This window comes from Protopterus annectens, chromosome 8.part1 (assembly GCF_019279795.1).
Source record: "Protopterus annectens isolate FY-2018-M chromosome 8.part1, PAN1.0, whole genome shotgun sequence".
NCBI lineage: Eukaryota > Metazoa > Chordata > Ceratodontiformes > Protopteridae > Protopterus > Protopterus annectens.
The window spans coordinates 82,493,207-82,519,372 of record NC_056742.1 but is presented as its reverse complement, the minus strand read 5'-3'; the positions used below and the strand labels follow the sequence as shown (position 1 = coordinate 82,519,372).

The 26,166-nt window shown below is 39.9% G+C and overlaps 1 protein-coding gene across 3 annotated transcripts in view; it reads left to right on the top strand.

Moving 5' to 3' along the window:
* ACSF3 (acyl-CoA synthetase family member 3) overlaps window positions 1-26,166 on the top strand; it is a 1,464,159-nt gene that overhangs the window by 1,003,248 nt on the left and 434,745 nt on the right. The window lies entirely within an intron of this gene.

The window sequence follows — 26,166 nt, the reverse complement described above, 5'->3', positions numbered from 1 at the left end:
AATAAAATAACCTGGGGGCAGAGTAAAGATATAAGACAAACCCAGGGGCAGTTTTAAAGCAAGGACAGTAGGCGGAAATTAAGGTGTTTCACCTTCTGGCACTGTTCTTTGCTGACTGGCACAGGCCAGTTAGTCCTTAGCTCGAGACTTGATTGTAACAGCACAGTCTTGTGCTAGGGAAGCTGGTAGCAAGTTTATCATTTTCCCAGTACTGGAGCATAAGCTTGGCATTCCATGCACTGAGTATTTATTACTGATTACCTGTTTGTACAAGGCACTGATCACAGGTTCATACGTAAGTACTATACTAACTGCCTTGTAGGCCCATGTTAACCCTAGCCAATTTCCCTTCCAAAGGTTAGAATCAAACCCAGTACCTTAGCACGGTGAGGTAAACACTTTAACCATTATGCCAATCCCACCTCCTAGACTTCTGATATAACTTTACTTAAACATTCTTTTTTTCTGTTTGCACCCAGAGTGACAACAGATGCACCCACCCCCAACAATCCATACCAATGCTACTTCTCTGGTTCCTTAATTTGCCATTGGCTATGACCAAGCTGCCCTGTTATTTTCTAGGTAATCTGGATCACTGAATGATGATGTGAATATAAAAAAAACAACTCACATCATACATCCACACAAAAGAGGTGGCAAGTCTAATATTTGAGTACATTCTATCTAATTCATTTTAAAAGGAAGCAGACAGCTCCTGTTCCACTCACCCCATCCACAGTGAGCAGTTTTATGGCTTCCAGAGTGTCAAAATTCTTACTGCAATAAAGCAGCTTTGGGCATGTGTGTAGATATAGAAAATGATTAATGCTACTGACATAGTGTTTTTACTATTAGCCTACTATTGGTTCATTACTTGCCAAATAATTGTAGAAATAATGTATGCAAAGAAAGTTTCAAAATATTATTTTGTTTTACTGATGGGAAGGAAGTTCTTTGAATTCAGTGCATAATGTAAAATTAGTAAGAAGCTTCATGCTTTGAAGGCAGTGGAAATGAGTGAATTTATTTAACATGGAGGAAGGCTTACCTAAAACCATACACAGTGTGTGGAATCAACAAAACACATACCTAGGCAAACTGGGCAGCAAAAATACCGATTTTCTTTTGATAGCAGTTCTTCTGTAGGAGCAGCAGCTTTGTTTTTTTTTAACATACAAAGTCTCAAATGCTTGTGAATATATATAATATAAAGAGAAGCTCAGTATAACTATTTGCCAGAGAGCAATCAGAAGACTCTCTAACGTGCCAATAAGCACAAAATAAATAGTGCAAATGAAACTATGGGTATAGCCACAAAAGCCCCTTATTTTTCCAGAGATGTAAATAATCCTGTGGGTAATCATTAAGAGAGATACTGTACAGTCAGACAAATGGATACTGACAACTCAAAAAAAGTAGGGACCTTTGTGCTATAAAAGAACAATCTGCATTGTAAATTTTGCTGCAAACTCATCTAGTGTAGAAGGCTTAAAAGACTAATTGAGTTATCATATATTCACCCCTACTCTATCACAGGGCATTCTTATATTCAAGTTTCTTTCCTATATACAATTAAGCTTTCCCAAAAATATATATGCATATTTTAATTAAATTTTAACTATATTTATATACCTCTTTATTCTGTTTAAAATTGATTGGGGAGTGTTTTTAGGCATTAATTGCTTTTATATTTAACCATATTTTTCTTCTTTCTGTATTCTCCTTCACTCCTATCATATTCACTTTTCTTGCAGCATAACAATGCCTGCAAACTCAGTTCTCATGATCTTTAAAGAGGTTGTTACATCTTCATATCTCACTTAAATCATCATTTAATCTTTAATATCTATATGAGTACAATCCCAGTAACTAGTCACTTTCTTTCCCTTATAAATCCTTGCAAAATATACATATTAAAAATAGAAGTAAAATGTCAAATATCACATATTTCTTAGAACACCTTCCTTAACTGAAGTAGCATAGCTAGGGTTGGGGGAGGAGGGCAACACCCACCCTGGGCACAAAATGTTGGGAGGGTATGATCAGCTGATCCTGATTTCTCTTTTATGCAATAATAGATTTTAAATGCCATTGTTGTATTTGCAGTCAAACCTGAGCACTATGGCACTTGTAGTGTGGTTTAAACTTCAGCAAACAGTTTGCTAAAGGTTAAAACTAAAAAAAAATTGTTTTGTAACTAAAAGTTAAGCGCTATACTGCTTCATGCAGGCAGGGTATAAACTGTAACAACTGTTTGATACTTTTGCAGCAAGCAGTGTTCTGCAGTTTAAAAAGAAGATTTTTTTTAACTAAAACATGAGCTCTGTAGCACTCAGTGCAGGCAGTATATAAACTGCAGTAAATGCTTGCTACATTTTTTAATAAAATAGGATCATAGGAGGTTAATAGGCTAATGGCCCTGTAGCCCTTATAAGCCTAGCCAAGAGTTTATCCCCAAAAAAGAAACCTCAGTCAACACCTGTCACCCCTGTTGATGAGGGGCACAGGGGGAACCCGTGGGACAAATTTGTGGTTTCCCATCCACTCATCAAGGCTGCCCTTGAAGAGGGTCAGCGAGGTAGTCTGTCTGACATGTATGGAAAGTCTATTCCAGAGTCAGGGCAGCCTCTAGGAGACAAACCTGTCTCTCCAGCAGGTTTTTTTTCAAGTCGCATATTAGATTTAGGCCTTTCAAGTGGGTAATGCGCGAGGAGTTAGACTTACGGATATGGAGCATCTGTAGTAGGGCAGGGTCCAATATTGCCTTGTAGGCAAATCAGATCACCTCTGAGCAATCTGTACTATACTGAGTAGAGTGATAGTGATTTCAGCAGCAAAGAAGCAGAGCCAGACCACCCTGGCTGTATAGGATGACCACAGTAGTACTCCAGTAAAATAAAAAAAAATCTTTAATGAAGAGCTCAAAGTGATTTCAACCTGTCTGCATAGGACAGGTGTTGCTGGCAACTGATTCTCTTTGTGAGGTATTTCTGTGGCCTTTCCAGTTGGTGCAAGTGTTTGGAGAGGTACATACCATTGGGGAGTTATACTCAATTATTAGCCTAATGAGAGAGGAGTACAGACAGGTAATATTCTCCTTTTTCTGGATGCAATCCCTTTACTTATGAGACGAACCAAGTAAAAGCCTTTTCTGACCACTGCCACTACATGATTGCCGAATGTGAGATTGTTGTCAACCTGAGTACCCAGGTCCCTCACCACAGGTTGTGTGCTTAGGGGGTTGCTGTTGATATGGTAATCAGTAGGGGCCGTGTTTTTGCCGAATGGTATGATAATACATTTTTTTGCATTTAACTTAAGGCCATGACTTTGGCACCAGTCATTTGTTGCTGGGAGACCCTCTTGCAGTATGTTAACATAATTTGGGGAGTCAGTGACAGCACCTACTTTGACCTTGTGGGTCCTATCGGTGAGCCAGTTGGACACCCACCTGATGAGATGTGATTTACGCCAAGTTGTGTTAGCTTTTCGATGATGCCCGATGACGCCTAAGTGGGGGATTGTGTCAAAGGCCTTGGCCAAGTCAAGGTAAGCTGTATGTACTGACTTTCCCTCATCCAGGGCCTTGATGACAGTCTCAAAGAAGTCAACTAGGTTGAACAGGCAAGATCTGCCCTTGATGAATCCGAACTGGGTGGGATAAAGTGCTTGGAGACTGCCTGTGTCCTTGCTTATGAGATCCATAATAATACGCTCCATGGCTTTACACATCAGACTTTTGTCTAGCTAATGGGGCGATAGTTTCCATGGTCAGTAGTGGCACCACCTGTGTGTAAGGGGATGACAGTGGCAGTTCTCCACTCTGCTGGAATGACGCCTGTACTTAGGCTGTGGTTGAATAGGGTGCTCAATGTGCAGAATACAACCTGGGATACTATCAGGTCCCATGGAAACTGTATTCTTTACCTTGGATAGGGCCTTTAACACTTGATCTACGGAGATGTGAGATGCGGGACCAGTATCAGGGATGTTGAATGGGCTTTTGGGGGGGTGGGGGGGGGTGAAGTTTGAGCTGAACCTTTTGGGGGGTGTGGGAGTGAAGTTTGCGCTGAACCTGTCTGCTAGCAGGTTGGCTAAGTCAACAGGATCAGTGTAAGTGGTACAGTTAAGTACTAATTCAGAACAAACCTGTGGTTTGCTATGGAGGTTCCTGACATAACTGAAGAAGGCTTTATGGTTTCCCTTTGTTTTGGAGACTAGTTTCAAATCATAATTGGCTTTGGAGATTTTCACTAGTGATCTAATTTGCTTGTTGAGGCTGAGGAGGGAGTTTTTCCAATTTGGAATTTGTTTCTTTTTACCCTTGGACAACAGTTTATTCCTTTTGTTGTAAAACCTGTTGATAGAGGATGTCCACCAGACAGGTTTGTGTTTCCTTGAGGAGCAGGTTTTAGTTCTGTTGGGTATGGCTGAGTCCATGCAGTTTTACAGGTGCTTGTATACTGCACTGGTGTACTGTTCAGCAAAGCTGTCTGCATCCTCTGAGGGGGGGGGGGGTGGCTGTGATGTGAAACTACTGATACCCTCCCTTAGGAGGTTGTTGTCAGCTTTTGAAAAGTTTTCTAGCCTGGTTATGGCAGGGTGGGTGGGATAAAAACTTTGAATGAGACAGATCGATGATCGAATCTCACCAGAGAAGAACATACTATGGGAGTGATGCAGCGGTCACCCCATGTTGGTGAGAACCAAGTCCAGAATGTTATCTCCCCTTGGGGGGATGAGACAAGCTGATGTAGTGCATTAGAATTGATGAAGTCAAGAAATCGTTGGGTGAGTGCTTTAGTGCAGGAATAGTTCACCCAGTCTATGGTGAGGTATTTGAAGTCATCAAGGATTACGGTGTTAGGAGGTACCTTGATAGAGACAGGTAGGTCCAGGTAGGAGGAGTGGGTGTCCTGAGTCATGGAGGGGGGTCTGTAGCTGGCTATAACTTGGATGAGTGCCTTGTCAACTGTCAGTTGCACGTGGAGTAATTCCAGTGCATCATTCTGGCAAACCAGTCTGGAGGCATGCCTGTCCTTAATGAAGATAGAGACTCCAACACCCTTAGTCTTCCCAACCTCATTTTGGGTTCAGAATTTGTGGAATGAGGTATAGCTTGGTAAGGCAGGAGTGCTCTCCACAGCCCTGAACCAAGTTTCTGTGACGGCACAGACATCAGCATCTTCCAATGTGAGCAGAGGCTCCAATGAGTGCATTTTCAGGTTAAGGATCCTAGCATTAAGCAGCATGACCTTCAATTTGCTTTTTGACAGATCTTTTATGTTGGAAGATTTGTTCTTGGGACATAGCCTACAAAAGGCACAATGGCAGAGGCAAGAGACTTGGACAGGATCCAGAAGCCCATGGGTGCGAGGTGGAGGCTGTCTCTGGCAAATTATAGAGGCCTGTCAGCCATGTCATCCCAGGCAGACAGATACTGGAATCCCTTGGAAAGACACCAGAAACTAAGCCAATTGTTGAAGTCAATTATTTTTTGTTGGTATTGTGGTATCATTTTTGGTGAAGGGAGGCTGCTGCTTAGAGCTAGGGTCATACTTGCCTGGGACACATACTCTGAGAGCTCAATCATGTCTCTCTTCATATAGTCAAGGGAGGTATGTCTCAAGTCATTCACACCAACTTGGACAATGACAGAGTCATAATAGTACCTGTTGTGGAGTGACTTAAGTGCATGCATGATGTGGCAGATTCTGGCACCTGTCAGGCAACTGACCGTGACCTTCTCCTTGTCAAGCCTGGTGATGGAGACATCGGTTTGTCTCACAACTGAGTCACCAATGACTAATAAGTTTGGTTTATTGTTATGCCTTATGGACTGCGTTGGTCTATTGTTATGCCTTATATGCTGTGTTTGTGAGGCAATGGTGTGTTGTTTGCTGTGTGTGATGTGTTTGGTGTTGTGTTTGGAATGTTTGTGAGTGTGTTTTGGAGGTCTCTGCTGTTTAGGTAAGTTTTTATTGAGGACCTCTGCATAGGTGTGTGTGTGTTTTGTGCTTGGCTGTGTGATGTGAGTGGTGTGGTGTTTGTGCTGGCAATCTCCTCTTTGTCAGGAGTACTGACTGTGGCATGAGAGAGCATGAATTCCAGGTTACTGATGTAGATGCATTTCTCGCAAGTAGAAGAATTATGTGCTAGGAGAAGAGGGCTGTCAGCGAACATGAGGCAGCTGCTACACTGTCCTAGTATGCCCATATCGAACAGGCTGGCAGGAGAAACTGATGGGAATTGTCCAGACATAGTGTTTTGAATACTTGGGCGGACTTATGGAGAAAGGGTTTTGATAAGGGTTTGTCCACAAGAGTATAAACCACAAAAACCTTCTTAAATGTAAAATAACTGGCCTGAAGCACACATACTAAAACCAAAACTAAGATGCTTAGAATGGCAGATAAATGTAATCAGGCTACTAACAATCAATACTAAATGCAGCAGAATAAGAGCTCCTGAACATTTAAGAGCACACAGCAAAGCAAAATAAGGTGATAAAGTAGGTAGAACACAGTTACTGTAAGAGCAGCTGAATAAAGTGTAAAAAAATTTTTTTTATTAAGTGGAGAGGGAGGAAACAGAAAATAATTCAAGATTAAGAAACTAAGGGGGTTGGCCTTCCCAAATGATCTCTCTGTATACAGTAGACAGAGCTGATGAGATGGGACTTGTAGGAGTGTCCAAAATCAAGGAAGCAAGGAGATAGTCCTCCCCGAATTATCTCACTGTACTTAGTTGAGTGACCAAATGAGATGGGGCTGGGAGGAGTGTCAAAAAACAGATTTACAGCAGGGTTGGGCAATTCCATAGCCAATAAGTTTAAGAATACAACACTTCAGCGGGAGGGTGGGAAAAACAAACTAACTGCATTGAGAGACCACCAGTATTCAATCAATATTCAATGAAACAAATAAATAAATGCAGTACAGTTTTGTTAACTATCACTGAGACAGAACAAATGCAAAAAAGTATGCTTGTATCAGCTTTGTATATCCAAATGCTTGTAGAATCAGTCACAGCCAGCTAAACAGCTCTGCTACTGAGCACAAATACACAGGATGCAACAATGTCAGTAGTATAAAACAAAAGATAAACCCCCAGGCAATCAGATAAACACAACACTTCACAGAGTGCAAAACAACCACCATTGCAAACTAACTGCAGAGAGAGACCACCATTATTCAATCACTATTCACTAAAACAAAGAAATAAATGCAGTACAGTTTTCTTGACTATCACTGAAACAGAATAAGTGCAAAAAAGTATACTTATATCAGCTGGAGGGGGTATAGAACTAACTATAATAAGTTGATCCCTTCCAATGTAGCAGTTGGCTTATTATAGTGAACTTTTTTTTTGCTCTTCACTCGAATTGTTGAGGGAATAGGGCACTAGTTCGTAGTACTGGCCTAATGCGCTGGTTCAACCAGCTGTGCTTCTGATGAATTAAAGGAAATCTTCTTCTTTGTGAGGCTCTAATTTATGAACAGAAGTCCTATACTAATTTGAAAAAGAGAACTTACTTTTCAACCTTTCATGAAGCATTCAAAAATATCTCAAAACTAGTGCATCATATTTAACTCTTGCTGTTACTCAAACTCTGCTTCTTCTTTTGTGGTTTTAACTGTAGCCTACAGAGATCTGTAGTTCCATTTTACTTTTTTTTTGGACTCTGTTTTCTCCCCAGTGCTTCACTTCTTCAGCACTATAGCCAGTGCCCCATGTCCATCAATCAGTCTACCAGCCATTGATTACACTCAGACATCTTCCAGTAGGGCTAAAGCCAGTGCAGAATGTAAGGGTGACCTGGGGTCTGACCCATAAATCCTGCAGGGATTTTTCTTTTTTTATCACCTACCACATTACTTTCCCACTCCCTGTGGTCACAGTGGACTGAGTGTGTGTGCAGGTGTGTGTGAGTGTGCGTGCACAAGTGCAGTGGGGTCCTGTAGCACTTTGTCCGCCCTCACCTGTGACTCAGCCATGACCTCCAGCCCTATCCCCACCTTAGATTACGCCTAAGAGCTTGATGTGCCCGGCCTCCACTAGAGATCATTACAAGAGATGGCCACAGGACCATCCCTCCCCACTGCTCCTTCATTTGCCCAAGCCACTAGTCAAACCCAAGTCACCTCTATGTTACCAGAGCAACTATAGATGCATTTGATTTGGCATATCTTACACCTTATTATAAACTAATTATTAAATTAATTTTAATTCTTTTTCTGATCTCTGAATCTTGAAACTTAATCATGGCTGAAAAGGAGCCCCAGTGGTCCAAATCACCTTTTTGCTCAAACATCATATAAAAAGAAAAATTACCTCAAAATGTTCACAATTGCTCTTTATTTTTCTTAAACATATGTACTCATAACCCTATATCCTGGTTTCATTGTTTTCCACTATAAGTTTGAGAGCTCATAATGCAAGTCCCACCAAACTAAACATTAAAATACGAGTATGGAGAAACGCATACAAAGTCTAAAACTGTTGTAGCTTGAATAATTCCTGCTTCTCCCAGGTACAGCTATCTTGCTGTTAGTATTTGTGAGGTAAGGGAATGGGGAGGTATGGGGTTGGGGCATTGCTTCTAGTGCTTAGCAGAGAGCTTTGGCATTTGCTAGTTTTAAGTTGCTAACTGCACTTAAATTTTTGAAGGTACAGAACTAGTAGTGTTGAGCTTTGAACTTCCAGTAGGTTGCCCAGGTCCATATATAATCTCACCAGACTGTGGGGAACTATTAAGGCTTTTGTTGTATAGCAACACAGTGTATGTAAAATACCTTCTTTAGATGCCTCTGTAGTGAAGGATTCTTCAAATTATAAAGCAGAGTTTTACCATGACAGATCTCGGGGAAGCAATGTACATAGCTTCTACATTATATGCTCCTGTGATATCAAAGACAGAATAACATTGTAAAATGTGTCATCAAAACAATCATGTATGTTAAGTGAATACAGGTGTACATGTCCAAGGGACTGAAAAGATAGTCATTCATGTCTTAATTATGAGTGTGGAAACAGATAGCCATGTAAGGCATGGCATATACTTTTTACTATAATTTATTTTGTGCAATGAGACATGGTAGAAGTTAATTAAAAAAAAAGTGTCATACTACTCAAGTTTTATGGATAATGATTAGTTAAATGGCTTTTATTTTCTGAATACCTGTTTGGCAAAGTTTTTTATTTTATTTATTGATTGATTAATTTATCTGCTTAAGCCTGCATTTTCTAAGGTGAAGTAACTATATTCTGGAAGATATTGTAAATTTCAAACTTCAGGCTATACCAATGGTCAAATCAGATAATGACTACAGAACGCTGCATGTGCAGACACTGTTTCACTGCTATGAAGACATAGCTGAAATATTGAATAAAATATAGCTGTGACATTTTTAATTACTTGTAGATGTACATATCTATATTTGTTTGTTTTTGTCTTTCGGCTTTTCCCGGTTAGGGGTCGCCACAGCGGAACTCCAGTCCGCTAATGATTGCTAGTTGATTTTTACGTGCCGAGTTACCAGCCCTGACACACAACCTTCAACGAAGGTACGCCCATTCACGCATGTCTCTACGCAGAAGACGCTCTAGCTGAGAATCGAACAGGACAGCGTCTTACTGTGAGGCGGCAACGCTAGATGTACATATCTATATACAATTCTAAACAATTCTAAAACTGACTCCCAGAGAGTTTAATGAGTGAGGTCTTATCTAGAATATGGAGAAGGATAGTTTACCCTAAGGGTTAGCAGGTATGGTGTGAGGTGCAAATGCAGACTGAGCACCACCTAGTCTCAGAAAATCAGGGGGTATAGTGTCTTCATATGCAAGGTACTAACATCCTTCTGGGTTCCCAGTGCTTCGAGTACTGCAGAAAGACATGTTACAGACTTCAGCACTACAGTTTTTTGGACTGCTAAGGCCTCTGTCTTATAAAGATAATTACTGAGACTGTTTTAGATTAAAGGATTGCAAAGGCGTGCTACATTATTAAATATCTTTGGAATGCACTTGAAGTGGCCTTTGTAATTTAGTTGTACCATATATAATGCTACAGAATAAATAACCTTTAAAAAAAAAAAGACTGTATACTACTAAGCAGTGCCAGACTGGTAATCTGGTTAGTTATTCCTTTTAGAAATCATTAAACACAAAATACACACTCATATATCTTGTGCCTTGAATTGATAGTTACAGTATGGAGAACTAAAGAGTTAAACCTAATTTATTCTGATTTTCATTTAATATCATTCCTGTGCCCCCACCCCCAGAGAAACCAGCAGCTGTGAGCTGATTGCACCCCCTCATTATACAGTCTGTGTCACTAATGGCCTGTGACAGAGCAATGCCATATTCCAGGCCTTCCCCCTGAGAGCCAATTAAATACACACCCTCCTTCCTGCTTACAGCACATTACAATAAAATTAAAGTAAATTTTAAAAATCATCTTCTCCAGAAGACGTCTCTTTACAATAATTAATACATGCTATTTCTGTCTCGTCCACCATGAGCTCTGACTAAATGTTAAGTACATTAATTGCTGCACAATGCCATTCCAACTGTACTTCTTTCTTTATTGAATCTAACTGCTTAAAAAAAGTATTGAATTCTGCAATACTGTAATAAATATGTCTGCCTCAAAGGAACATTAACCCATTGGGCAGAAACAAATGCCTGTCTCTTCCTGTTTATTTTTAACTTGCCATTTGATCAGAACATATTACTTACTGCCCCTGAGCTCTGCAGTACTAAATGTATTAAAACAACTGCAAGGTGGTCCTACATTCACAAACGTTGGGTACAAGAACAGATATAAACATTGCATCAGTTTTTTTTTCTCATACCTAAACCAAAAGATTTAGAACTGTTCACGTCCAAATTCCATTAATAAGACAGTAAGCTGTGACAGTAGCCTATAATGGTAACCTATGCAAAATGTATGTAAGAAGCTCTTCTGTTACTTTAGTTGAACAGCAAATCACTGCTGCAACTCCACTACATTTACTGTGTGGGAAAATAAACTCTGCAGCATATAAAAATTTATTGTAAGGCATTGTAAAATGTAGGTCAGACTTGTTGCATTGAGTCTGCATTAGAATATACTACAGAATCTTGCAGCACAAAGCATGTAACACTTGATACTATTGCTGACCTCGCAAATCTTCTAGCTATATAGTTTTAGTGCAATGAGATAAGGAAGCAAAAGATCAGGAAAACATAAATACAATTTTTGAATTTCCAGCAACATCACTCACTGAGATGTCATCTTGATAAGACAACACTTTTAGTGATGGTTAGACCCCTCTGCCAATACTTCCACTGTAGTTTTGTTTGTGTTCACCAAACAGGACATTTTTAAAGAAAGCAACAGAGATAAGACACATTATGATCAGAAATTATGTGAAGCATTCAAAAGAAACATTTCTAGGAAGCAAATGATCAAATTGTTTCCAATGGAAAAAGATTAAGATAACTTAAATTATTGTGTATAACGTTAGAGTAGATCTAAAACTGGGAGAAAAAGCATGAGAGCTATTTAGTTTCAAGATCTATAAATATATGTAGGAGCGGTTAAGATGATCGATACTCCCAAATGTCAACATGTGTTTTGTCGACGCACTTTGCCCTAGATAGATAGATAGATAAATGGATATATGTATGTATAATATATTATTTAAAGCAGGAGAAAGAGACTGAACCTCAGAATTCTGGATCCCCATGAGAATACCACTATACTGCTTCTACTTCTGAATTCATTTGCCTGAGTAACTTTACACTGTATTATCAACTTGAGTTACTCATGACAAAGAAGACAAAACAAGATGTTTGGAGATTTCCTGCACTGTGGCATAGAGGGATAAAGTCATTTTTTAACTCTGGATGACCTGTATTTGACTCAGCACTGGAAATGGAAGGACTGGGCAGGTGAGGATCAGAATGGGAGTGTCCTCATTTTCCTCTTGAAGACACCAATTGAGGAGGCACTCAAGGCTGTTGCAGGGTGGAGAGAGGGGTTAGCGTGTACAACCCAGTAGCAGTAAGATTCAATGATAGTGACCTTGATCTCCTCACTGGTCCCAGAAATTAGTCAAATTGATCCTGGGGGAGGCTGAGAAGGGGCCTGTAAACCCAGTGAATGAAAAGAGGAGCTGGTGGCAGCTCATAGTCAGCTGTGTAGAGATGAAAAAAAAAAATGTTTGGCCAGTGGCTTACTGCACCAAAGATTTCTTAAATCATCAGGAGCCATTCATTCCAAAAAAGTGCAGATGAAAATGTTAAATTATAAACTGCTGTAGTCAGAAAATGCAAAACACTAGAGTTTTTGCAGCTGTCATAATATTGCTATACTAATAGAAACAAATATAGTTTGGGGGAATGAAGACTTAACCCCTCATCATGATTTGGGGAAATATTTATTTACTTCATTGCTACCTTTTTTTGTTTTGTATTTGGACATTAGTGAACTATAGTGAGTCCTGTTTCATCTTTTGGCATTTTAGTACAACATACGTTATCATTTTGATGTTTTAAGAAACTAAGATAAGACTCTATTGAAAGCAGCTCAGTGTAAAACACCCGGACTTGTAATTTCTCTGTCCTGCAAATCACAAAACGTGTATCACTATTGATACAGTAAATTAACTAAAATTATATGTTTAAAACATCATAAAAAGCTAAAATGGGGGCTATTATTGGTGATGGCACCATAATTGGTGCAATGCTGGTCAAACAAAAGCACAGCTGTACTTCAGAAGCATTCCAAAAGTTGGCAACAACTTAATCTATTATGCATCAGAAAATTACTTGTCCATAAAATTAAATATCTGAATATTCTTACTACAGAAGTTCATGGATCTTAGACTGTGCATTATTCAGTATGAATGTATGTATGTATGTATAAGCATCAGGCACAACTCTGGGAAGGTAGAGCAGGATCAATCTTTTTGCAGAGGATATCAAGCTCAGGGGAAAATCATAGACATAAGATGTCAATTATAATAGGGAGATGAGTACGGGGAGAGCATTTGCAAAAAGAAAAAAACTAAAGTTCAATTCCAGAACACCAGGGCGCTAGGAACCACAGCCATCATCTGCAAAGTTATGGCTCTAACTCCCTCTGCATGCTGATTGCAACTACACAGCAAAAATGGAACCTAAAATGGTGGCTCAGAGGTCTGGGCCTATGCACGCTCATGCACACACACAAAAACACACTGAATTCACCTGCAGCAATGCATTCTGTTTATCCATCCATCCACAACCCATGTTTCCTATTTTTACATGACAACATTTTATTATAAATGGCATAGTCCCTCCCCTGTTGGTTATAGGATCACCTGTGCCCTTCTGACCACAAATACATGCTCATCCGTTACCACCATGAGTAGTCATTTCCATGTTGTCCATGCACAGACTCCCCTCATCCTAGTACCAGTTGTTTGGATTCATTTTCCAGTACTGGCACTTCAGTGCAACAAAAGAGGAGTGCTACATAGCTGAGTGTGCTGTCCTTTGGATCATATGTTAAACCCACATTCTGTCTGCCTAACTATGTGGTAGCTTAATTGGATATGAAAAATCCCATGTCACTTGCTGAAATGAGTAGTGGAATGTCCCCATTACTCTGGCTAAATTTGAAAATAGTCAGTTGTCCTAGTGGGACTAACCCAGTTAACAGTAAATAAATACATACATACACACACACACACACACACACACACACACACACACACACACACACACACACACGCACACACACAAATGCATTTTGGTCTATGAATCTTATTTTATCAACAGCAATAATGAATTTCTCAATTCTATTAGTGATATTACTAATAAGAAGAAACTGCACGTTTCCTTGAATCTGTTGTAAATCAGTACTTTTACAAGGACCCATTCGTATCAAATAATTAAGTGCTGTAATAGCTAGTAGTGAGGATGTATAAAACGTTTTGCATATCTATATAACATGCTCATGTCTTTATCTAAAGGTAAGGCTGGTAAGGCCACAGTTTCCACTTCTCTTTACATGAAGTAGATTAAAACTAATGACAGCAGTGTAACAACAGATAATGTGACACCAGGATGGTGGAAGTATACCAGTTGTGATATCAGGGTGCCTAGCAGTAATGGTGTTTGAATCATGTCAAGGGTAAAATGAAAGCAAGAAAGTGCACACAACTGTATTTTAACAATTAAGTCACAAAATAAAACTTAGTCTGAAGAGCATTAAAGGAATATGCACTGCTGTCCTGGGTATGGGCTTCCAACATCCACACCCAGAATAGTCTGCACACAGGCCACTTAAAGAGCAGTATATTTTTGGGTCTATACTGTAAATTCGAAGTTTGAAAACTTCGAATCTCATATGATCGATATCATATGAGCGAAGTTTTCATACATTAAACGTTTCAATGGAGATCGCCGTAGGGAATATTTCCCTTCTCTTCAAAGTAGTGCGATCTCGGAGTTGGTATATTTAAGTAGTGGGGGGTGCAGGGGGCTTGCCCCCCTGCATAGAGCATTCGGGTAGTAGTTTTTTTTTAGTTTGTTTATATTTTATGTTCGATGTTTGAAAACTTCGCTCATATGGAGTCGATCATATGAGATTCGAAGTTTTCAGACTTCGAACTTATCATACAGACCCATATTTTTGCCTAGCTCCCCAAGCCCCTTTCTCTCTCTCTATTAACCTATTGCTTTCAGTGCCCCTTTATCCACAGTAAAGTACAGTTATGTAATGGCACTTACCAAAACAGTAGATATTCGAATGATCACTGATGCAGTAGCCTAAACTATATGAGGTAAACCCTGCCAAGGATATAACAGCTGGACAGCTTCCAAAGCATCAGGGCACATTCCATGTGCCCAAACTGTCTGGCAGCTTAAGCAAAGCTGGCTAAAGGACAAGTTTGGGCATCAAGCCCTTCAGAGCTTTCCTGCCAATAAGAAAGCAAGCCTGCTTCCTGAAAATACTATGCTAATAGTACTATATAATAATAATACTAATAACAAAAAATAAATGACTATACCCTGGCATAAATAACATACCAAGAAAAAAGGGGAGTGAAGGGAAGGAGCAGCTACTGCAGCAGTGATCATTTGAACATCTACTGTTTTGGTAAGTTTACTTACACAACTGTACTATGTTGTTCATACTGATCACTGCTGCAGGAGTCTAAGCTATATGGGTAGACTACCATAGCTAGGTGGAAGGATAAGAGTCCAGGAGCCCCTGGAGAATGGTCCTAGCAAAGCCTGATTTAGACCTAGAGAAGGAATCAAGCTTATGTTCTTTTGTAAAAATATGTACACAGGACCAAGATGTTGCTTCTAGAATATGTTCAGAATCCAACCCTTTCTAAAAAGCCATAGGTAAAGCCAAGGCCTTGGTAAAGTGGGTCTTGACCCTGCCTGGAATAGTTTTGTTGTGGTGACTATAATAAAAGGTAACAGCCATAGACAACAATTTGGAAATAGTCTGCTTTGACACTGGTTGTCCCATCTTACCTTCACAAGAAATAAACAATTGATCTGAAGGTATGACAAATGTAATTATGTCAATATAATACCTGGGTTGTCTTTGGGCATTCAAGGTATCTTTTCTCCTTCATTTTTAGGTGCAGGAAAGAAAACTGGGAGATGGATAATTTGTCCTAAAGTACACTAGGATAGCAATTTAGAAGTAAAAAAGGATTAGTTTTCAAAGAAACTCAGTCTCTGAGGGAAATGAGGTAGGGTTGACTCACCATAAGAGCTTACAACTCAGATACCCGTCCTGCAGAGGTCAGAGCAATCAGTAAAACTGCTTTCCATGTTAAGAACCTCAAGTTAGCTAAGACAGCTTGTTCAAATGGAGCAAATGGTATCTTCTCTAACACAAAATTAAGATCCCAAGGAGGGGCCACCAGTTTTCTAGAAGGGGGGTTATGCAAAACCCCTTTCAAAAACATTTTGACATGAAACTGCATTGAAAGAGGAGGATCCATGGGCAGACATGCCAAAATGGTTGAAAAATTAACCTTGATAGAGAAGTAAGAAATGCCATAGGATAGTAACTCATACAATTATTGTAAAACCAGAGAACACATAGCACTGATTAGATGCTTGTTATGTTGTTGGCACCAATCAGGAAAAACGTTTTCATTTGCTAGTGTATCATTTTCTAGTAGCAGGCTTTCTTGTCTCCATTAGTACCTGCTGCACATCCTCCGTAAACAGGTGCCTAAAAGGAATTAAGACCCTATCATCCAAGCAGTCAGATGAAGTTGACTGGTATCGAGGTGTGTCAGATACCCCTGTTCTTATGTGAGTAGATCCAGTGTGTGAGGAAGCTTGTGGTAATTGCCTCTGGCCATTTCTAAAAGAAGGGAGAACCACAGTTACCTGGGCCAAATAGAGTCATCACAGTGGTCTTGGAGAATTCCTTCTGAATCTTCAGAAGTACCCTGGATATTAGTGGAAAGGGTGGAAAAGCATACAGGGACATTCTTGTTCAAGGAAAAGAAAAGGCATCTGTCTTCCGGGCTTTCTTGTATGGAGTCCTGGAGTAGAATATTACCAGCTGATTGTTCAGAGTGGAGGCAAATAGGTCTATTTGAGGAACTCACCACAGATGGATCAAATCTTGGAAGACCCCCTAGTTTCCATTCATGAGGGTCTGCCCTTGTCCTGCTCAGCTTGTCTGCCACACATTTTTGCTCTTACAGAATGTAGGACTCTTGTAGAGTGAGACTGTGCTGTGAAGCTACATCCAAGCTAACACAGCTAGGCTGCAGATGGAGTACAACCTTTGCTTGTTGATGTACCACACAACTGTGGTACTGTCTGTAACAATTTGAAGAGGTCCCAGAGACTAAAGCTGATTCAGATAGTTGAGTGCCTTCAACAGAGCAAGTATCTCTTTTACTTTTACATGCTTGCATCTGACCTTGGTGTCCAACACACCTTGCAGTTTTATCTCTTCTGAAACTGCACCCAAAGCAAAGTCCATAGCATCTGTGGTGACTGATTGCCTTGGAACAGTGAAGAAGAAGGGGAGAACTGAATTTAGGGATATTTGTTGTCTCAGTCAAGTGATCTCCATTCTAACAATCCCCAGCACTAGGATCTGAAAAGACAAGAGGTGTTGGTGCTGGGACCAAAGACACTCCAGATACCACTGTATCTTTCCCATGTGGAGTCTTGCCAGGGGTGGTATCATGAGAATCATAGAAACCATGAGACCCAAAATCCTGAGGTATTCCCTCACAGTGGTTGAAGTCTGAGTGGAAAACCACAGAAATAGATCTAGATATAGCTCTATTTTTCTTGTGGAAGAAAAACTCTTTGAACTGTGGTATCTAGTTGACATCCCCAGAAACACAATCCTGTGAGAAGGAGTCAAGAAGGACTTTTGAATGTGATGTTGGAATACCAGCTTGTGTAAGTGATCTCTCACCCAAGAGAGAGATTCCTGAAACTTTGAAAAAGACTCTGCAAAGATAAGCAAGTCATCTGAATATGGAACAATAGGGATATACTGTAGCCTGCAATGAACTTTGACTGGAGCTAGACAGTTTGTGAATACACTTGGTGCAGAAGATAGTCCAAAAGCTAAAGAAGAGAACTGATAATGTCATTCAGACACAGAACCTTAAGAAATGCTTGACATTTTTTGTGAATGCCCCCTACAATGGATCTTCACTTTTTGGGCTGTCAGTTAGAGATACTCTCACCAACAGCGAAAATGATGGGAAGATCCTTTCTGCTGTACGGACCAAATTTTCTATGCCTCAGAAGTCCTTCTCCTGGAACCAATGCAGAGGCAAGAAAATGTGATTTCATGAGCCCCATGGTCCTTTCCAGGACCCGAGTGGGAGCCCTCCTCCAGAGGTAGAGGAGGAGGGTTTAATGGTAGGTGCCACCCTAGAGACAGAGGGGGTCCACCTTACCAGGGCTTCAGAAACACTTTTTCTAACCATCCCTATTAGCGCTCCTGAAGTGCTGCCCAACTGTCCATTTCTGGAGGCAGTCAGGGGTTGATTTGCTGTGCACTCAGAACCCTGGACCCATTTGACTCAAAACCCCTGGGTGCTAAGCATAATTTCCAGAGACTACTACATTCCCTTTTTTTCTCCCCCTCCAAACACCAACAAAAACCTCTCTGATGTGCCACCCAGTCAGAGGGAGCAGGCAGCACAGGAGATTCTACAACTGCTGCAAAAAAAGAGTAATCCAAGAGGTCCTAATGGAACAAAGAGGATTCAGAACCTACTCCTGCCTCTTTTTGATGCCAAAAAAGACAGGGGGCCTAAGACTCATCCTGGATCTCACCAAGTTGAATTGTTATGTAAAGAAGTCGAGGTTCCGAATGGTTACAGTTCAGTCCATTCTGCCATTTTTGTGCAAGTATGATTGTATGTGCTCAGTAGATCTCAAGGATGCGTACTGTCACATCAAAATAGGCACTCCAGGAGATGCCTGTACTTTCAGTTGAGAGCCAATCATTTTTAGTTCAGAGCACTGCCCTTTGGGCTCACCACAGTCCCCCGGCTGTTCACCAAATGCATGGCGGTCATAACAGCTCACATGAGTCTCAAAGGATTCTGGATGTTTCCGTACTTAGATAATTGGCTCCTTATCTCCCCCACAAGGCATCAGCTTATCCAAGCCAGAGATTACTTAATTCAACTTTCACACTCCCTGGGCATCGCTATAAACCTAAACAAATTGAATCTGACTCTTGTGTAGAACCTGGAATTCATAGGAACGCAGCTGAACATGAGAGATCAAAAAGCTTCCCTTTCCTTGCACTGCATAATAACACTGAGGAATCAAGTCCAGGAATTGTTATGCCACCAGTTCCCCCATGCTGCACAGCTACTCTTACAACTCCTGGGATCCATGTCAGCAACAAGTCCCTCCAACAAGGTTCTTCATGCGGATTCTTCAATGGGGCAATGCAGTTGTCCATTCTCTATCAGCCTTTATCCAGTCCCATTAGCTTGACTCCAATTTGCAAATGGCACATCAGGTGGTGGATTCAGTTGGACAATCTCCTTCTAGTCAACTAACTCTCCCCAATAGTCACAGTGACCATGGACGCCTCCCAGTTTGGGTAGGAAGGGGCATTATATTGGGAAGATGGTCCAAGGCACGTGGTCCGCCATCGAGACCAGGTTGCATATCAGTGTCCTAGAGATGAGCGCAGCTCTCCTAACATTGTAAGCCTTTCAGGGCACTGTCTTCTTGGGGACTATTGCAGTTCACACCGACAACATGTCCGTAGTCTAGTACATCAACAGGCAAGAAGGAACCTGTTCTTACCTCTTGTGCAGGGAGGCCACGAGGGTGTGGGAATGGGTGATCTCTGTGGACTGCCTTCTGGTTGCAAAGTACATTCCGGGGAAAGCCAACGACTTGGCGGACAGACTCAGCAGATCAGTGCTGGTTCCACATGAGCGGTCCCTCAGTCACTCAGTGGCGAGCATGATCTTCAATCGCTGGGGTCAACCTTGCTGGGCCTTTTTGCCTCTCACCTCAACAACAAATGCAGCAAGTCCTTAGCTCTGATCCCCCCTCCAGGAGAGTCCTCGAGGGACGCACTGGTCAATGATTGGACCCCGAGTCTCCTGTATGCTTATCCCCCTCTTCCATTGATCCTGAAATTTATTCAGAAGACAAGCAGGCTGAAGAGCTCAGTCATCCTCATTGCTCCCTTCTGGCCTAGTCAGGTTTGGTTCCCCTTCCTCTGGTCTCTTCTGAAATATTCTCCATGGATACTGGAGCCAAGACAGAACCTCCTCTCTCACCCATCAGGAATGCAGCACCCACATCTTCTTGCCTTCAGGCTGACCGATCTATTTTTCTACTTCTAACACTAGCAAGACAGTCTAGGCTTGCTTCTCCAGGCCTTAATGTAATTCTAGCCTCACAAAAGGTTTCTGCTAAGAAGGTCTACACCAATAAGTGCAAAAGGTTTGCTGTTTTGGCTACAAATAAGAATAGTGACTCTTTCTCAGCACCAGTCTCAGCTATTCTGCTTTTTCTTAGTACCCTGTTTAAGGAAGGAGCTAGCTTCTCTATCATCAAGATTCAGTTCAATTTCTAATTTTCACACTGCTAGCCAATCTCATTCCCTTTCCACCTTTAAATTATGCAGATCTTTTATGAAAGGTATTTTCTTGTTGAGGCCTCCCATCAAGGACCCCTCCCCTCCCTGGGACATGAAGTTTTTGGCATGGAATACAATCTTTTAAGTGGCCATTACTTCAGCTAGGAGAATTTCTGAACTACAGGCCTTATCCTCCAAACCTCCTTACATAATTTTCCATAAGGACAGGGTTTCTTTATGTACCAGTTCCTCCTTTATGCCTAACATAGCCATGGAAAACAATATCAGTCAGCCCATTCACTTACCAGTGTTCTTTCCAAATTTTTATAACAAAGGGGAGTATGTTCTACATCTTCTCGATGCTCATAGACAGTTGCATTTCTGTCTGCACAGAACTAAACAACACAAGAAGTCTGAAGAACTGTTTGTAGCCTTCACGGCTAACAAAGTAGACCAAGAGGTTTCCAAGATCACTCTAGCAAAATGGATAACTGGTTGTATCTCTTTCATTTACTCACAAAAAGCCCTAGAATTACCTCGACCTCCTAGGGCACATTCCACCAGGGCTATGGATACTTCTGCCTTCTCATCTAGAACCTCCATTGATGATAATTTTGCAGTAGCAACATGGTCTAACAGTCATACCTTTGTGGCACACTACAATTTAAATACCATTTCTAGGAGCAGGGCTTCCTTTGCCTCGATCGTACTCCAGCACATCCTTCCTTGAGGACCACCTGGGAATCATGTTTCTTGGGACTCTGACCCTATTGTGAGGAGGAATGAAGAAGACAACATAAAATTAGAAAGTTATGTCTTACCATAACTTGGCATCTGTGTTGTCTGTCTTCATTCCTCCTCACTTTCCCACCCAGCCACCCCCCTGCCTCATTATTTTTGAGGATCGTGAAACATGAAGGGACTCTTTGCTCCCATCTCTGAACCTCATCTGTTATTCTTTTTTTGCTGTCCGGGTTATGGATGTATGGAATCAGCAAACTCGATCTGAGTCTGGAGAAGGTGGCCAAGCCAGATCCAAGGGTCAGATCCAAGATCCTGTCATGAGGAGGAATGAAGACAGACAACACAGATGCCAGGTTATGGTAAGACATAACTTTCTGTTTCTTACAGGCAGCAAGCTGTTTATCATGATGGTGGCTACCAGTTTTAAAGGAGGAACAGTCCAGTTTACATAAAGAAGTGTCATCATTTTTCGAAGCATCTTTTCAGATGAACAGGGGTTCCCTACAAGCCATTTAAATAATGCACTGATATAATTTAAGGCATCGAAAACAAATATATTTTTGAGAAGACACTGTGGGTCAAGAGGAAGAATTCTGCCTATATGAAAACTGAGAGAAAAGAAAATAGATCTGCTTCATACAAATACCTCTGTCTTCACTAGATAAATCAAGGGAAGGTGCACTTTTCCTTTACCCTTTTCCCTATTGGGTTTTCAAGTAAATTAAGATGGGGTGTACTAGGACCCTAGAGGTCATAAAGTTGTAAATGTACTGAGATGCACCTTACAATTTTTTAACAAACTTTTGACTTGATGATGGCCTGACCAAACAATCATGAGTAAGGAAATTTACTCAGTCTTTCTGGAATAGTGCTTGCCTTCCTACCTCTCCAAGACAGTTATCTTCTATGTAGCACTGTGGTGTTAGATTGGGATAAAAAGTAAAAGAACAAATGGCCAGAGGTATATATTATACTGCTGAGTGTCTGAGGGAAGATTCCAAAGTATTTGAATAAAATCCATGAAAAGAAAAGGACTTCACATAGAAAGAATGAACAGCAAAATACTCAACAAGCGAACCAAGTGCTGTTATATGGCACTCTATTCAGTGCAACACTGCCAATGATCAGTTGCTATCACAAACATTGGTCTATTAAATTTGTTTCCATTGATCAGTTGTTTCCAAGACTGTGAATGGAGTAAATCAAAGAAATGCGTGCAAAAATAGTGAATAATACCCTACCAGAATCACAATTTCAAACTTTTTTCAGGTTTTGAGTAATGGTCTTTCAAGAAAATAGTCAAACTGAATGAATATAAGCCACTAAGTAGCTGGAATAATTATTACATTGATGCAGAGTGTGATGCATGTGAAGCAGCAAAAATAAATAAATAAATAAATGAACAAAGTATCTAATAATGCTGGCTTAAAAAGTCTGCTCCAGACACCTACAATGTTCTACAGAATGCAAGCAAGAGTCTACAGAATGCAAACACAGGACCAGCATAATCCTATGTAAGGAATAAGGGACAATTGTTTAAAAATCTGACCAGAATGAAGAGAGATAAAATACAAATGTTATTATTTAATATTACAGTGATCCCTCAAGAAAAATATTTTTTGAACTCCTATGCTGTTTGAGTCCAGCTTTTAGCTATTGCTATATTTTTTCATTCCGGTACACTTAGTTTCTGATAATGTGGTCCTGAACTCCCCAAAGTACATCTTAACTACCAACCATATTAAAGCTCTGACCTCTAAACCACTGCATCAGCTACAAATGAAATGCACTGTTCTCCATCAACTACCAATGAAATGCACTGCTCTCTTTTCTTGTATTTCTTGCTCTTGGCATTTGCAGTACATCTGAGAAGGCCACTAATCTGTAATCTTCCTCCAGCACTCCCTCAGCTCCACACCATACCTCACAACCTCTTAGAGCAAGAAATATGGAGAAAGCCATAAATAATGAGGGGACAAAAGCCCAAAAATAGGGACAAAGTTTAAGTATTTCTCCTATAAACTTTGAAAATTGCTAGAATAACAGATCTTGTATCATCATATGTTTTCTGAAGGATATGAAGTCTGAAATTCAATCTCTGTCATTATTTAGCATTATTTTGTGACTTCAATCCTCAGTGATTTGCCAGAACTCCAGCAATTTTTTGAGGAACAATCCGAAAATAAGAGACAGAAATCTGGACAGCTGAGAGGTGTGCTCCACACTCTACTGCTTTGCTCCCTCTAATTCTCCATCTGTCTCATAATTACATCTAATTGTCGGGGTTCTTTTTTCCCTTCCTGACTACCTCTAATAATGTTTGGAGTGTTCTTTCTGAAGTAAACTCTTTGTCATCCCCTTACTTTCCTGTCTGATCTCATTAGTAAATGAATATTCCAATATCAGTACACCATATGTTCTTCGTGTTTCACTGTTGCAGTCATTACATTTGGGTAATCTGTTGGCAGGTTGCCCTCAGTCGGCCTGATTAACAAAGTCTTGGGTCCTGCGTCAGTTGCTGTCCCTTCTTCCATGACGTCAGGTCATCAGGGGTATAAAACATGCAGCCGATGCCATTACATCAGTCTTTCTTGCCGTGCGGTGCCCGAAGCAGAAGCAGTTTGCAAGTGCTGGTAGGCCAACTCCTGAAATTTTCATTTTCAAGTTTCAAAACCAACGTCTTCAACTTAAAGCTAAGTACCCCGTTGGGCAAACTTTTTCTTGCTCCTTACCGATGTCAGTAAAAGTTAATAATTGCATTACTTGTGGAAAGCAAATACCTCATAAAGATTTTCATTCGTACTGTATTCCTTGCCTAGGCCCTGACCACGACGTACCTTGCTGTCAGTTTTGTGCTTTATTTAATCAACGCACTATCTGTCATTGGTACATTTTTGCCTCTAAATATTTTGGTTCTCGGTTTAATTATCCAGAAATGTCATTGGTTAGCCATCCAACTACGCAAAGATAAAGCTAGAGACAGGCCGCCAAGGTCCAAAACTGCCAATGACGCTTCTCCTAAGCCAGTCGCCAGTTTGCTGGTACTCAGTGAGGCTCTTTCGCAGCCCCTGATACCCGCTACTTCTGATTTGCAGGACTCTACTGAGACCCATTCAGGGTCCGGTATGCTGCGAGATACTTCAACTATGGAATTCTCAACAACACCTCTCCTCTCCACTCCTCCTGAATACAACAGGATACCAAACACAGAAAACAGCCACTGATATAATCCTTTATTCTAGCACCTCGGTAAAAACACCTTAATGGAATAAAACACATACAAAATAGCCATCCTTATATAGCACCTTCTTAATTACTGCCAATTTATCAATTATCTCATAAAATATTTCTTAAAGCAGACCCTTCCAATTCAAATCATTATTCAGACCTTTTGGAATCATTGTACCATATTTCAAAATGTAAAGTTTCTTTATACATTAATTTCTGTTTTAACAATTCTTCACTGATATTCATACTATCAATTTGTTCTAAAATAGTAGATTCCAAGAAATCAATATTACTATTATGAAACATTTTAAAATGCATTGCAATCATTTTTTCTTCCTTACAGTTGTTTATGTCCCTTACGTGTTCCATACATCTTGTACGGAATTCTCTTTTTGTTTCACCTATATAATACATTTGACAGGGACACCTCAATGCGTATATAACCCCCTTACTTCTGCATAAAAATACACCCCTAGATTCAGACTTGGTATTATTGATGTACTGAAAACTGGATACTATATGAGTACAGACCCTGCAACCACCACAAGCTATTGTTCCCTTAATGTAGGGCACTGTAATAAATTCTGCCGTTGGCATAACAAAATTGCCATGCACAACCATATCTTTCAAGTTTTTTCCCTACAATAAGAGAAAATGGTCTATATGGCAAAATACTTGCCAACACTTTGTCTGTATTTAATATTCCAAACAATGTTCTATTACATTTTTAAACTCATTGCTTTTAATGTTATAACCAGTTACAAAATATATAGGCTCCATTTTTTTGTATCTATTTTCATTAATATATGTATCCATCATCCACCTACTCTTCTTAACTTGTCTCGACTTCTCTGATTCTTTCCATACCCTACTTTCAGCTTCCTGTATATCCAAGATGTTATATCCCCTCAATTTAAACATATTCTTAGTTTCATCCAGCTCTCTTTTCAGATTTTCCTTATCATTACACAACCTAAAAATTTGCAACATTTCCCCATAGGGTAATGCCTTTAAAATGTGTGGTGGATGACAACTTGTAGCCCACAAAAATTGACTTCCATCACAAAATTTCCTGTGTACATTCATTACAATTTCTCCATCCTTCCTACCCTCTAAATCTAAAAATACAACTTTTCTCCCTTTCTGTAAACCATCAAAGCTTAATTTAAAAGGATTTTCATGTAATTTATATATAAAGTATTCTATTTCCATCCACCCATCCCCACAAATAAAAATTAAACCAATATAACGAAAATAAAATGTAACATATTTTTTCACAAATTCTAACCTGGATAAAAATTAATTTTCAAAAAAAGTCATAGAAATACTCGCATACATAGGGGCAAAAGCTGTCCCCATCGCTGTTCCCTGTTTTTGTCTATATAACTCATTGTTAAAATAAGAATAGTTATTCTTTAAACAAAATTTTAATTTTACTAAGTCAATTACAAAATGACAAAAAGGATTATCACTCATAGAGTATCTTATGGCTTGGATTCCATCCTTATGTTCTATACTTGTGTATAGGCTTTTAACGTCCAAAACCAACCAATATCTTTTGTCATTCCATTTAATGGTAGAAATCGTAGATAAAAAATCAAAACTATCATGGATATATACTGGAGACTTCTGTACATAGGGTAATAATATCTTATGCAACACCAAGCTGATATTATGTAGAAAGTATTTGCATGCAGAAATTATGGGCCTTCCCGGAGGATTTTCCATATTTTTATGCACTTTTGGCAAACAAAAAAAGATAGCTCTTTCACTATTCCTATCTACCAGTTTATTCTCAACATCTTTCTCCGTGAAATACCGTAAACAAACACTGTTTTCCAACATTCTTTCAAAATTTAACATTGGTTGCTCATATTCTTTTTTATCACATTTCACATAAGTTTCCGTATTATTCAAATGCTCCATGCACATTTCATAATATTGTGCTATATTCAAAACCACTATTTTATAGCCCTTATCTGCAGGTTTTATTATTATAGCCTTCCTATTGCTTAATGCTTTTAAGGCTTGCCACTCCTTGTGCATCAGATTATAGTCTATATCCCTTTTATTTATATTTT